Raw genomic sequence first — 13,451 nt, 5'->3', positions numbered from 1 at the left:
TAATGTTAAATGGTACTACATTTACAAATATACTGAAGATAATAGCTTGCCACAATTGGCGACCTCACAGATACAAATGCAACAGGAATAAGGAGGGTTGTATTTTTAAGATCAAAATAACTATAAATACTTCTAAGCCTATTCTTTTTGGCAGTTGGATACCTATTGCAAAGCTTATTTATACAATACTTTTTTTTTGAAGTAAGAAAATACTGATAATAGAATTAAGGTATATCACATTAAATTTTCAGCTTTCTTTAGGGTACCTGTGATCCTGAATTGTATGTTTTGTTTTTTTTTTTTAAGCCCTAACGGATAATAGTTTTAAATAGGTAAATTGCTGGTTAATGTCTGGTGAAAACCCTAACAGATGGTAGTCTCAAATATGTAAATTCATAGTTAACGTCTGCTGAGTTTTGAATGCTGAAAATAGTTTATGCTATGCCCTTATACCAAAGTATGAAACAAGGTTTATTTTTAAACACGTTTCTTTCAAGAACTCTGACCACAGGTAGAGATTAGAGGCAAGGGCACAACAAAATGTTAAAATTATATGAGTTTTTTATGTGTGGCAAAGCCTTACAAGACAGATTTGAGGAACAGATAGTTTATTTTCCTTTTTCCAAAAGATAGAAATATTAATGTTCTCAGAATGTTAGACAATTTGATTGCAAAAGGAGAGCAAGACTACACACTTACCAAAAAAAACCTTTTTTTGTAAGCCACTTTGTAGCTTGCAAAGCACTTTACATATAACATAAAACCACTACTAACAATTGGATATTTGTTCCTACAGTGTTCTCCCACTTTGTTTCTATGGGAGTTTTATTTATTATCTTTGGGGGTTTTAACTTAGCTCTACAGTATAATGGTTAGTTGGATAGTAGAGTGTGCAGTGTTATACAGAAATAAATTCCAAGTACACTGGAGAATGTGATAGGAGAACCTCTTTTATCTCCACTACTCCACTCTACCCACAGTGATTCTCCAGCACCAATGTGACATCACAGACTTAAGTGCTCAGTACCATAGATTGCCCCCAGTCAGGCACCAGCTACAAACGAGGTCAGTGGTCTACTCTCACTTCTCCCCAGTCATGTATGTAAATTCGGGGTGCCCACACGCCCCCACCCCCAACGCTCCTGTTTGATAATGCACTAGAATAACTCAGAGAACTCAGCACTATATTTACAGGGTTTTTTGTTTTTGAGACAGTCTCATTATTTCGCCTTCAGTAGAGTGCTGTGGTGTCACAGCTCATAGCAACCTCAAACTCTTAGGCTTAAGCTATTCTCTTGCCTCAGCCTCCCAAGTTGATGGGACTACAGGTGCCCGCCACAATGCCCAGCTATTTTTTTGTTGCAGTTGTCATTGTTCAGCTGGCCCTGGCTGGGTTTGAACCCGCCAGCTTCAGTGTATGTGGCTATTGTAATCACTGTGCTGCGGGTGAATGCTGAGCCTACTTAAAGTTTTATAAAGCATACAGTAGAACAATAGCCAAGTGGAAGAATCAGATAAGGTAAAGTGGAGGGATGCTGAGAAGGACAACAGTTTCCATGTCTCTGGCATGCCACTTCCTAGCACGTTGCATTCACCAACTCAGAAGCTCTGTTACTAAAATTTCGTGACTTAGGTTGATGAAATGCTTAGCTGTTGGTGATTAAACTCAATTCTCAACCCCTCTCCTCTCCCTGAAAGTCTCAGGCCAGTAGTTGTAGCCCTCTAATTACCTCTTTGGTATGAACTGGTTAGGTCAAAAGGGGCATTTTAGGAAAAACAAAAGATCCTATCAGGAAATTCCAAGGGTTTTAGGAACTGCTGGGAACTCAGGACGAAGACCAAACATTTCTTATACCATACCTACCACCTGAGATTGAAAGGAAAACTAAAACTGAACCCTAATATCAATGCATTTAAAAGCTAGAAATATTTTACCTATGTACTGAACCAGGCTTTTATAGTCTCAACTGATTTTATTTATTTTGAGACAGTCTGACTTTGTCAACCTCAGTAGAGAGCTGCCGTGTCATAATTTGCATCAACCTCAAACTCTTAGGCTCAAAAGATTATCTTGCCTCAGCCTCCCAAGTAGCTGGTGCTACAGGCATCCACCACAGCAGCTGGCTATTTTTAGAGATGAGGTCTGGCTCTGGCTCAGGGTGGTCTTGAACCTGTGAGTTCAGGCAATCTACCCTCCTCAGCCTCCCAGAGTGTTAGGACCACACCTGGCCTGTCTGAACTAGTTTTAAAGGGTTGCCATCCTCGTGTACTGCTTAGGAGTACTTTAACGGAAATGTAATTGTTTCTCTCACTACTTTCAACTTGGAATTAAAGATTTCGGATTAGAACGTCCATGAAATTTTGTAATCTGGGCTAACCACCTATTTTATACTTTGAATAAGCCAGTAAGCTTAATAAGCCAAAAAGTGAGATCTAAATGTAGGTAGTCTTCATCAATCAAGTGGATTTTAATTCACATTTTTACTTTAACGTGAGTTGTTTTAAACAAGTGATCATATGGTCATCAAGGCGTTCACATGGAAATAGTGTTTTTTGTTTTTTTTTACAACAGTCTCAAGCTGTCGCCCCGGGTAGAGTGCTGTGGTGTCATAGCACACCCCAACCTCAAACTTTTGGGCTTAAGCGATTCTCTTGCCTCAGCCTCCCAAGTAGCTGGGACTACAGGCGCCCACCACAATGCCCAGCTATTTTTTGGTTGTAGTTGTCATTGTTTGGCGGGCCCCGGCTGATTCGAACCTGCCAGCTCTGGTGTATGTGCCTGGCGCCTTAGCTGCTTGAGCTACAGGCGCAGAGCTGGAAATAGTGTTTTATAACTGACATGCAAAACACCTTAATAGCTTTGAGTTCATTAGGTTAACACTGATGTTTGTGTTAATTACATGGAGGGGGGACCTAGGCTAAGTGTTTTTTATGTAGAATGTCCTGAGCTGTGCTGCAGCTCTTATCTAATTTGTCATAAAGGATTCAAAGAAGCAACAAGAATTAAAACAATCAAACCTGGCCAGGCGCTGTGGCTCACACCTGTATCCTAGCACTTTGGGAGGCCGAGGTGAGTGGATTACATGAATTTAGGGGTTCTCTAAAAATAGCCCGGCATCGTGGTGGGTGCCTGTAGTTCCAGCTCCTGGGGAGGCTGAGGCAGGAGAATCGCTTGAGCCGGAGAGTTTGAGGTTGCTGTGAGCTGTGATGCTACGACACTCTAGCGAGGGTGACAGTGAGACTCTGTCTCAAAAAATAAACTTTAGGAAGAAAGTTAAGTGTTGAACATTAATGACTAAATGATGGAGGAAAACTAAAAATGCCACACATATCAATAAAATTTAAGCTGACTGGCAGAGAAAGGCAGTGGCCCCTCAGCCACTGTAATCTGCAACCTTCTTTTTTCATTCTGTTGCTGTTATTAAATCACATCTACTAAAGTAAAAGTTTAGCATAATAAGAAAAAACTACCAAACACTCATTAATCACGAGGGAGAGAGAAGGAAGGGGAGGAGGAGAGAAAGTGGGAGAGACAGAACTTTTTTTAAAAAAGGATCATCATGCTAATTTTAATGCTTTTGTTTTAAATTTGCTTGAATTTAACAAATAAAAAGGAAAGCAGAATAAATTACTAAACCTCAGAAATATTCTTTCTTAAAAGGTTCCTATAAACTTGAAAAAGATGTTGATAAATACTAATTGTTGTAAATAAGTGATTCCATTTTAAATTATCAATTGACCTACTGTCAAAGAGGCTGAAATTGGCACTCTCTTCTACCTCTTGATTAGTTTATTACATTTGCTTTCTTAAGGTTTGTAAAATCAGTGTGCAGGTTAAACAGCTGGTCAGATACAATGCAAGAGAGAATTAGTGAAATACAGAATAGATCTGAAGAACTTAACCAGAACATAGCACAAAAGGTAAAAATCTAGAGAACATGAGAAAAGATATAAGGGAATGAAAAGGCTCGGCGCCTGTGGCTCAAGCGGCTAAGGTGCCAGCCACATGCACCCGAGCTGGCGGGTTCAAATCCAGCCTGGGCCCGCCAAACAACAATGACGGCTGCAACCAAAAAAGAAAAAAATAGCGGGGCGCTGTGGCAGGTGCCTGTAGTTCCTTGCTACTTGGGAGGCCGAGGCAGGAGAATTGCTTGAGCCCAGGATCTGGAGGTTGCTGTGAGCTGTGATGCTACAGCACTCTACCCAGGGTGATAGTTTGAGGCTCTGTCTCAAAAAAATAGATAAATAAAAGAGAGAATGAAAAGATCTGACATATATAACGTCCAATAGAAGTTCCTGAAAAAAATGTAAAACTGTTGGCTGGGTGCAACAGCTCACACCTGTAATCCTAGCACTCTGGGAGGCCGAGGTGGATGGATTGCCTGAGCCAGAGTGAATGGCAGGCACCTGTAGTCCTAGCTACTGGGGAGGCTGAGGCAGGATTGCTTGACCCCAAGAGTTTGAAGTTGCTGTGCGCTATTATGCCTTGGCACTCCACCAAAGGTGATAAAATGAGACTGTCTCAAAAAAAAAAAAAAAAAAAGAAAAGAAATGTAAACTGAAAAGGGGTCATTTATGACCCCCACATTTATGACACTAAATGTGTCCCCCCAAAATTCATACATTGAAATCCTAATTCCTAATGTGACAGTATAAGGAATTGGGGCCTGGGCGGCGCCTGTGGCTCAATCAGTAGGGCGCCGCCCCATATACCGAGGGTGGTGGGTTCCAACCGGCCCCGGCTGAACTGCAACCAAAATAAATAAATAAATAAATACCTGTGCGCTGTGGCGGGCGCCTGTAGTCCCAGCTACTCGGGAGGCTGAGGCAAGAGAATCGCTTAAGCCCAGGAGTTGGAGGTTGCTGTGAGCTGTGTGAGGCCATGGCACTCTATGGAGGGCCATAAAGTGAGACTCTGTCTCTACAAAAAAAAAAAAAAAAAAGGAATTGGGGCCTTTATAAAATAATCAGTTAATAAAGGTGGAACTAATCTCATGAATGGGATAATGCATTTATATAGTAAAATAGACTCAAACTCTCAATCTCCTCTCTACCATGTGAAGATGCAATGAGAAGTTGATAGTCTGCCAACCAGGCTGGCACTCTGATCTCAGACTTCCAACCTCCAGAGCTGTGAGAAATAAATGGTGTTTAAACTATCCAATCTGTAGTAATTTGTTAATAGCAGCCCAAACTAAGACAGTCATATTTCTTTTTATTTCAGATTAATATGAGGATACAATTAGGTTACAATGTTTGCATTTGTTAGGCAAAGTACCTATTGTAGTTGTGTCCCACACCCAGGAAGTGTGCCATATACCCTTACATTGTGCCCATTAGGTAGGAGCACACCAATCCCCTACTTCCTCCCCTCTCCTCTGACTGTCCTCCTCTCCCACCTCCCTCCTTGACAGAGTCATATTAAAGGTATTATCTGAGACTATTTCTGCATCATTGATAGACATGAATTCTCAGATTTAGGTAGCACACAGATCCTAAATAAGGTAAACAAAACAAATTTTCTAGGAACTAGTTATGTCATGGTTTTTTTGTTTGTTTTGAGACAGAGTCTCACTATGTCGCCCTTGGTACTCAAACTCTTGGGCTTAAGCGATTCTCTTGCCTCAGCCTCCCAAGTAGCTGGAACTACAGGTGCCCGCCACAATGCCAAGCTATTTTTTGTTTGTTGTTGTCATTGTTGTTTAGCAGGCCCTGGCTGGGTTCAAATCCACAAGCCCTGGTGCATGTGTCTGGCGCCCTAATTACTGAGCTACGGGCGCCAAGCCTAGTTATGTCATTTTGAGATGCAGATTCAACTCTACAGCAGTGTGCAGACCTAGGAAACATTTGCTCTGTATTCTCTTCTAACATTTTTCAAATATCCCTATAAGAGGGGAGAAGGAAGAAGTAGTGGTGAAGCCGTCTCATAAATGCAATGGTTACTTTCAGTAGGGATGCAATGTACCCGGTAACTTAATGACCAGAAAATGAGAGTAGGATGTTTTTATATATGCCCTTGAATAGCATCAAATGTACAAGCACTTATGAGAGAGGATTTCAACCATGTTTGAGCCCCCACTACTTGGGGAATGTGATGAAAGGAGCATAGTTTAACCATACTTTCAGTAAGGGATCCTTCCGTCATCCATCCCAAGCTTATTGACTCCGGGTTAAGAAAATCTAGTTTACTATTCTCTAGAACCTTTATCTCACTAATTCTCACAACAACCCCTAGATTATAGATGAGGAAGCTGAAGCTAAAAAATGCTTAAAATCAAAGAATGTCATAGAGCTAGCACGTGGCAGAACTCTCTGACTCCAAAGTCTGAAATATTATCCACCATCAATGTTTCCCAAAGCACAGACCAAATAGACCAAATACCTCCTGCATTTAGAATCATCTGTTGTTTCTAAGCATGTATTTGACATCTTCCTTACCCAAAAAGGGGAGCAGGCTTTAGAAAATAAAATTGAAATGACTTCCCAATAACCATGGAACTCCCTACACTATCTTTATAGGTCTTACAGTTTCATCAATTATTTTGGAAAATAATATTTTTCTCACACACATGCCCATTCTAGAGAATGCAAAAAAAAAATAAAAGTCCCACTGAAAAGTATTAAGATCGTTAAAAACATCTGTGATTCTATCAGGTAACAAAAAACATTTCTAATAGGGCGGCGCCTGTGGCTCAGTCGGTAAGGCGCCGGCCCCATATACTGAGGGTGGCGGGTTCAAACCCAGCCCCGGCCAAACTGCAACCAAAAAATAGCCGGGCGTTGTGGCGGGCGCCTGTAGTCCCAGCTACTCGGGAGGCTGAGGCAAGAGAATCGCTTAAGCCCAGGAGATGGAGGTTGCTGTGAGCTGTGTGAGGCCATGGCACTCTACCCAGGGCCATAAAGTGAGACTCTGTCTCTACAAAAAAAAAAAACATTTCTGGACGGCGCCTGTGGCTCAGTGAGTGGGGCGCCGGCCCCCATATACCGAGGGTGGAGGGTTCGAACCCAGCCCCAGCCAAACTGCAACAACAAAAAAAAAATAGCCGGGCGTTGTGGCGGGCGCCTGTAGTCCCAGCTGCTCGGGAGGCTGAGGCAAGAGAATCACGTAAGCCCAAGAGCTGGAGGTTGCTGTGAGCCGTGTGACGCCACGGCACTCTACCGAGGGTGGTACAATGAGACTCTGTCTCTACAAAAAAAAAAAAAACATTTCTAATATTTAGTGTATTTCCTTATAGTCTTACATATCACAATTTTGTACTATTCTGTTTTGTGATTTGTTTTTGCGTAGTACGTTGAAAATATTTCCTCCATGCCATTCAAAATAAGAATGCTAAACTTCTGTATTCTGTTACATTGTAATCAGTCTAATGTCCAATGGCCCTTTCTAGAAGGAAAAAAAAACACACTTTTTCTCTAGAGAAAGGGATTAAATGTGTAGACAGTCTTACATGACTGGAGAGAGGTGGACAGGACTCCAAGGGAAGGGAAAACATCAAGGAAGGTTCTGATCTGAAGGAAGCAGCCCTGCATCAGACTAAAATAGAAGGAAAGTGCAGGTGGAGCCCCTAGAACGGAGTCTGCCAGCAGACTCCACAAGTGATTTCTAGTGGTGCTTTAAGTTTTCCTTTTTTGTGATAGGCTTATAAGCCACTAGAATCTAACATTAACTTTGTTCCACAGGTGGTGTCTGGGGGGCATGAGTGTGAGGATCTCTGCCACAACGTCTGTGTCAGGTTAGGGGTTGGAGGCTCTTGGTTTCTAAGCAATTTCTCAGTGAAATTTTATCCTGTATATTGTCACATTGCTGGATTCAAGGAGTGTTTCATAGCTTTAAAAAAACGTAGTTTCGCCCTATATTTTATTGTTTTAGAAAACAGACTGACGACATGTACTGTTTTAAAGAGTATTCTTTTTAACAAATTCTTTCTTTTTGAGGAGGACCTCCCTTTAAAAACAAACCTTTCTTACAGAGAGCCCTTATCCTACAAAAAGAGATAACCACTTTCATAAGTCAAGGAAGCAATGTTTCTGGTTCTTCTGGTTTTCTTGTCAATCTCAATGGCCAGTGCCTGGAGCTGTCCAAGGTTTTATTTCTAGCCCTTATTGTTCCTGACCCCTTTAATCATCACACAAAGAGGCAGCACATATTAAGTACTGTTAGTAAAGAACAGCACTGAGTCTGGCATCAGACTGCCTGAGTTAGAGCTCCAGCACCAGTATTCTATAGCTGTGTGATATTGAGCAAGTCATAACCTCAAAACATTTTTGTTTTGTCAGTTTCCTCATCTGACAAAACAAAGATGGCAATAACACTAACTCATGGCTTATTCTGAGGATTTAATCAGTTACTCTCTAAAAGCATTTATTACAGTGCCTGGAAAATAGCAAAAAAAAAAAAAGGAATTTGGGAGTTTCCTAATATCTACCATTGAAGGATTTTAAGCACGTGTTATTTTACTCCTCAGCACTTTTGCTCTTGTGAATATTGCTCTGGCAATCATGAATACAGGATGGGGAGAATGAAGAGGTAGAAAGAATGCTCCTGGAACTATGACTTAGGGCAGCTAGTCCTGGCTCTGTTATTTAACCAGCTAGCTGTGTGATTCTTGGTAAGTTAACTGACCTCTCTGAACTCACGTTTTTGCTCGGTAAAAAAAAAAAACGGGGGGGACCTTATATGTCAATAAATAATTTCTATGCTTCAGTATTCTGTGCATCACACTCCTGGAATGTAAAATAGAAAACTAATATTTAACACCTATCATTAATCAGAGGGTCATAGCTGTGAGAGGTCAGATTAGGAAGCTACTGGCTAAGTGGTACCAGGAGAGCCAAGCCTGATGTGTGCCAGGAATCCAGGCAGAGGGTGACATTAGCCTTCTTTTTGCAGAGCCTAAAGCCTACCAGACTCACCCTGAGGAGCCGTCACGATGGTGTGCTGAAACCCCCTTTCTGTTGGGAGGATTACTGGGTCACGGTCTCCCAAGGACACGAAAACCCTCGCTCAAGAGCTGGAGCAGCTCAGCCACCCGGCAGTTGTGTCAGCCTGCTTTCAGCTGTGTCGCCGCTCCGGACTCTCTAGGAGGGGGTTCTCTTTGTCGCAGGCCTAAACTCCTTCCCAGAGTGTCTGCCGTGGGTGTCCCCGCGCCGCTCCCCTCCCTCCCTCCTGCCCCTCCCTCCTGGCTGCCATAGAAACCAGCCCACAAGGCCCAGGCCAGCGTCCCTGCGCCCGACAGCCCCCTGTCGCCTCCTCGCCTAGGCCAGCCCCCGGCTCTGGATTGGCCTTTCAGGAAACGCCGCGGGGAGTCTCAGTCCCCCCGCCCCCGCCTTGGACCGAACCTGGGCCGAGCGCTGTCAGGTTGGCCCCTACTGACAGCTCCGGGAGCCTCAGGCGCGACCGCGCCGCCCTCACGCCGGGACACCCACGCTTGGCCCGCGCCCGCTCAGCGCAGACCTCCCCAAGCGCCTGGCCGGGCGCCGCGCAGCAGAGCCCGCGAGCCGGCCCCGCCACGGAGGTAAGCGAGGGCCGTGCGGCTCGCCGCCAGCTCCCAACCCTGCCGGCCCTGCCTCGACCAGGCTGCAGCCCAGGCTTTGATCCCTGCGGTCCGAGGGAAAAGGTCGACAGTCCCGGCGGGGCGCGCTGGTGACTGGGGGTCAGGAGAAGGTTAGGCGCTCCTGGGCGCGTCCCCAGCCCGGGCCCGCAGCGCGCTGGGGGAGAGGGCGTTAGCACCGGGCCGAGGGCGTGCCCGCGCTCGTGTTGCCCTGTCACTGCTGCGCCCGGGTCCATGTGGCGTGAGTGCACCGCGTTCCTGTGTGATGTGGGCACCCGTGTCCGGGAGCCGGGGGACAGCTCAGCGCCTCGCTGTGCGCACGCTGGGCGCGCGGGGACCGAGGACCGAGACCAGATCTGGGTTGTTTTTAACAAGGGCCGAGGACCTGCGTGACCTCTCCACCCGCTGAGGCTGACGGAGGAGAGAATAGACTTCTAACAGCTGTGGCCCTGGGGGATGAAACCCGCCATCACGCCCCACCGCACAACGCTCCCCCCAAAACGGTACTTGTTTTGACAGACTGCACCAAGTAAGGGAGAGCCTCTTTTCCTCTTCAGGATATCTCTTCCCCGGAATAGTATTAGAAACTCGAGGACTGTGCGATACGACCAGGAAAAGATCACAACTGGGTCTTTAAAATGTCATTTCTGATCAGTTTCTGTGTGCCTGACACCTCTGGGCACGTGGAGAAGTCAAGGAATTGATAATGGTACTCTTAGCTCTAATAGGGACGGCAAAGATTCAGCTATCTGCACTTTTTTCCCCTTCCCTCCCTTCCTCGTCTTCCTCTTCGTCCTCCCTCCTCCTTCTTTCCCTCCTACTCCCCAGAAGAGAGAAAACTCTCACTTTCTCCTTCTCTCCCTCTTTGCCCCCTTCTGTCCCCTGTTTCCTTCCTTCCCAGTACAGTAGACAAGAGGGTTCTCTGTCTACCTACCCTCCCCCACCCTATTCCTCATCCCTTTTCAAAATAAGAGAGAATGAATCACATTCTAAGATCTCACTCGTGCAATTCAGACAAATTTAGAAGTTAAACAAATCGCGTTTGCACACGAGACCACGGGAATCCAAAAGGGAAACAAACAAAACCAGATGAAAAAATTTACCCTAAGTTGAGATTTCAAATGGGAATCTGAAATGAATATGATTGATTCATTTGATTTTTTTAATGATTGAAAAATATGTATCATACAAGCTTGCATCATCAGTATTCAATGTGATTCACGGAAGCACTTCAAAAGATGGTTTCTGTTAGTGTTGCAAAAGCACTTCTGATTTTTGGTTGCCATGGTAACTGAAGAAGTTGCCCTGCACTATTGAGAGGCTGCCTGGCTAGATCCAGGAACTGTTCTCAAGGGGAACTCCTTTTGTCCCCTTTTGTCAACATGGTAATAATTGAGCTCATAAAAAGGTTCTTGGGTTTTTTCCTTACAGTACTAAATCCCAAGATACGTTTTTGTTTTTTAATTTTATCTTTTCAGAGTTTTCAATTTGTGCCACAATTCTTCCCTCTCAAACAAATGAGAGTAAACACAGCCCTCCAGTAAGTCAAATAGCCCCAAACCATCTTTACCCAGCTCTCTTCCCACAGCTCACTGCGCTAACAGATGACAGAGGAGAATATTAGATGATCCAGGAATCCTGGCCTGGGCCCAGATATCCCTCTCCATTCAGCGTTTAAATTTGGAATCCTAATTAGCTTTCTAATTAGGAGATGGCAGAATGTGGGCGGGGAGCATGGGAGAGGATATTGGGGAAAAAGCTGAGTCCAGCTCTCCATGGACTGGTGTTTTTGGTATGTTGTTGAATTTGCCCAGTAAAACCTCATGGATTTATTTTTGGCTTGACCACTATTAAGTGGTGAGCCTGGAAAAACCTTCAGAGAGGCCTCCTTCTGTGTTAGGAGAAAAAATGTGGATTGGGTATTTGGTTTGAGGTGCGTGTATTTTTCTAAACACTAAACTGCTTTTAAAATAAAGGCAAGTTTGTATGAAATCTAAATTCCCCACTAAAAACTACAGATAGTCCATAGAGCCCTTTGTTTTTTCAGTTTAGCCTAAAGTTTTTAGTTAAGAAGACTTAATTTGGGGCAAGCAGTGGTACCATTTAAAATACTTCCTTTGCTCACAGCTGTGATCTTATCACCCTGGGAGGCTGAGGTGAGAGGATCACTTGAGCTCATGCCTAAGCAAGAGTAAGACTGTGTCTCTGTCAAAACCAGAAAAATAGCGAGCTGTTGTGGCAGGCTTCTGTAGTCACAGCTGAGAGGCTGAGGCAAAAGGATGGCTTGAACCCAGGAGTTTGAGGTTGCTATAAGTAAGGTAGGCTTATGCCACAGCACTCTAGCTCAGGCAACAGAGTGAAACTTTGTCTCAAAAAAATAAATAAAATAATATAAAATTACTTTTATGAGCAAATGTTGGTGTTTTTGAAGAACCATAATTCTTTACATATCCACAATTTCTGAACTTTGAATCCTATAAATCGGGGGGGGGGGGACTGTTTGTTTTGTTTTGTTTTTGGCTGGGACTGGGTTTGAACATGCCACCTCCAGCATATGGGGCCGGTGCCCTATTTCTTTGAGCCACAGGCACTGCCTGTGTAAATCAGTTTTGCACATTGATAGCATATGATTGAAAAATTTGAAGACCTCCACAATTATAGTGTTTTTGGGTTTTGTTTTAGTCTTTTAGAGAAGGGGGTCTCATTTTGTTGCCCAGGTTGAGCATTAGCAATCTTCCCACCTCAGCTTCCCTAGTAGCTTGGACTAGAGGTGCATGCCAGATTTACAGTTTTAAAAAGAGAGAAACAGGTTTGGTGCCCGTAGCACAGTGGTTACGGCGCCGGCAACATACACCTAGGCTGGCAGGTTTGAACCTGGCCTGGGGCCAACTGCAACAAAAAAAATAGCCAGGTGTTGTGGTGGGCACCTATAGTCCCAGCTACTGGGAGGCTAAGGCAAGAGAATCACTTAAGTCCTGGAGTTTGAGGTTGCTTTGAGTTGTGATGCCACGGCACTCTACTGAGGGCGACATAATGAAACTCTGTCTCCAAAAAATAAATAAATAAAAATAAAAAGAGAAAACCAGATTTTTTTTTTTGTCTAATAGGTTAATGCAGGGGTCCTCAAACTTTTTAAACAGGGGGCCAGTTCACTGTCCCTCAGACCGTTGGAGGGCCGGACTATAGTTTAAAAAAAAAACTATGAACAAATTCCTATGCACACTGCACATATCTTATTTTGAAGTAAAAAAACAAAATGGGAACAAATACAATATTTAAAATGGAGAACAAGTAAAGTTAAATCAACAAACTTACCAGTATTTCAATGGGAACTATGGGCCTGCTTTTGGCTAATGAGATGGTCAATGTCCTGTTCCATATTTGTCACTGCTAGTCATAACAAGTGATGCAAGTGTGCATCAGTTAATCTAGATCTGGTTGGAGATTTCAGATGTTTCATTCTGGAAAAAGTCTGTTCACAGACGTAAGTGCTGCCAAAGATGGTTGCCATTTTGAGTGCATGGTCCTGAGATTAGGATATGTCTCAGAGGGGAGAGATGCATAGAAATTAGGAAGGCTGCTTGACTTAAATGCGTCTTTCAGAGAGTCACAATTCTGCAGTTCAGTCAGTTCCATTTGGTAAATCGTATCCACATGTTCAATGTCAATAGAAAATGGGTTATGGAAAAGCTGTATGTCCTGTTCATGGAGATGAAGCTCTTTAAATCTAACTTGAAACTCCTTTTGTAACTTTTCCAGTGAATCTACACATGTTTTGTTTGGGAATGCAACCAATGGATTTTCCGCTAACAGATTTTGAGTTGTGGGGAGATGGCAGAAATTTTCCTCCTTCACTTGTTTGATGAGGAGGCCTAATTTCACTTCAAATGCTTTCGCATG

The 13,451-nt window shown here is 43.7% G+C and overlaps 1 protein-coding gene across 2 annotated transcripts in view; it reads left to right on the top strand.

Moving 5' to 3' along the window:
• Positions 1–9,289: 9,289 nt before the first annotated feature.
• Positions 9,290–13,451, top strand: part of NIM1K (NIM1 serine/threonine protein kinase) — a 62,490-nt gene continuing 58,328 nt past the window's right edge. For both annotated transcript variants that reach the window (XM_053591353.1, XM_053591362.1), the window contains exon 1: positions 9,290–9,515. The gene's annotated coding sequence lies outside the window, so the exon portion shown is untranslated. The remainder of the gene's footprint in view (positions 9,516–13,451) is intronic.

The sequence above is a fragment of the Nycticebus coucang genome, chromosome 1 (genome assembly GCF_027406575.1).
Source record: "Nycticebus coucang isolate mNycCou1 chromosome 1, mNycCou1.pri, whole genome shotgun sequence".
NCBI classification, from domain to species: domain Eukaryota; kingdom Metazoa; phylum Chordata; class Mammalia; order Primates; family Lorisidae; genus Nycticebus; species Nycticebus coucang.
This window is presented reverse-complemented; position numbering and strand designations above follow the sequence as displayed.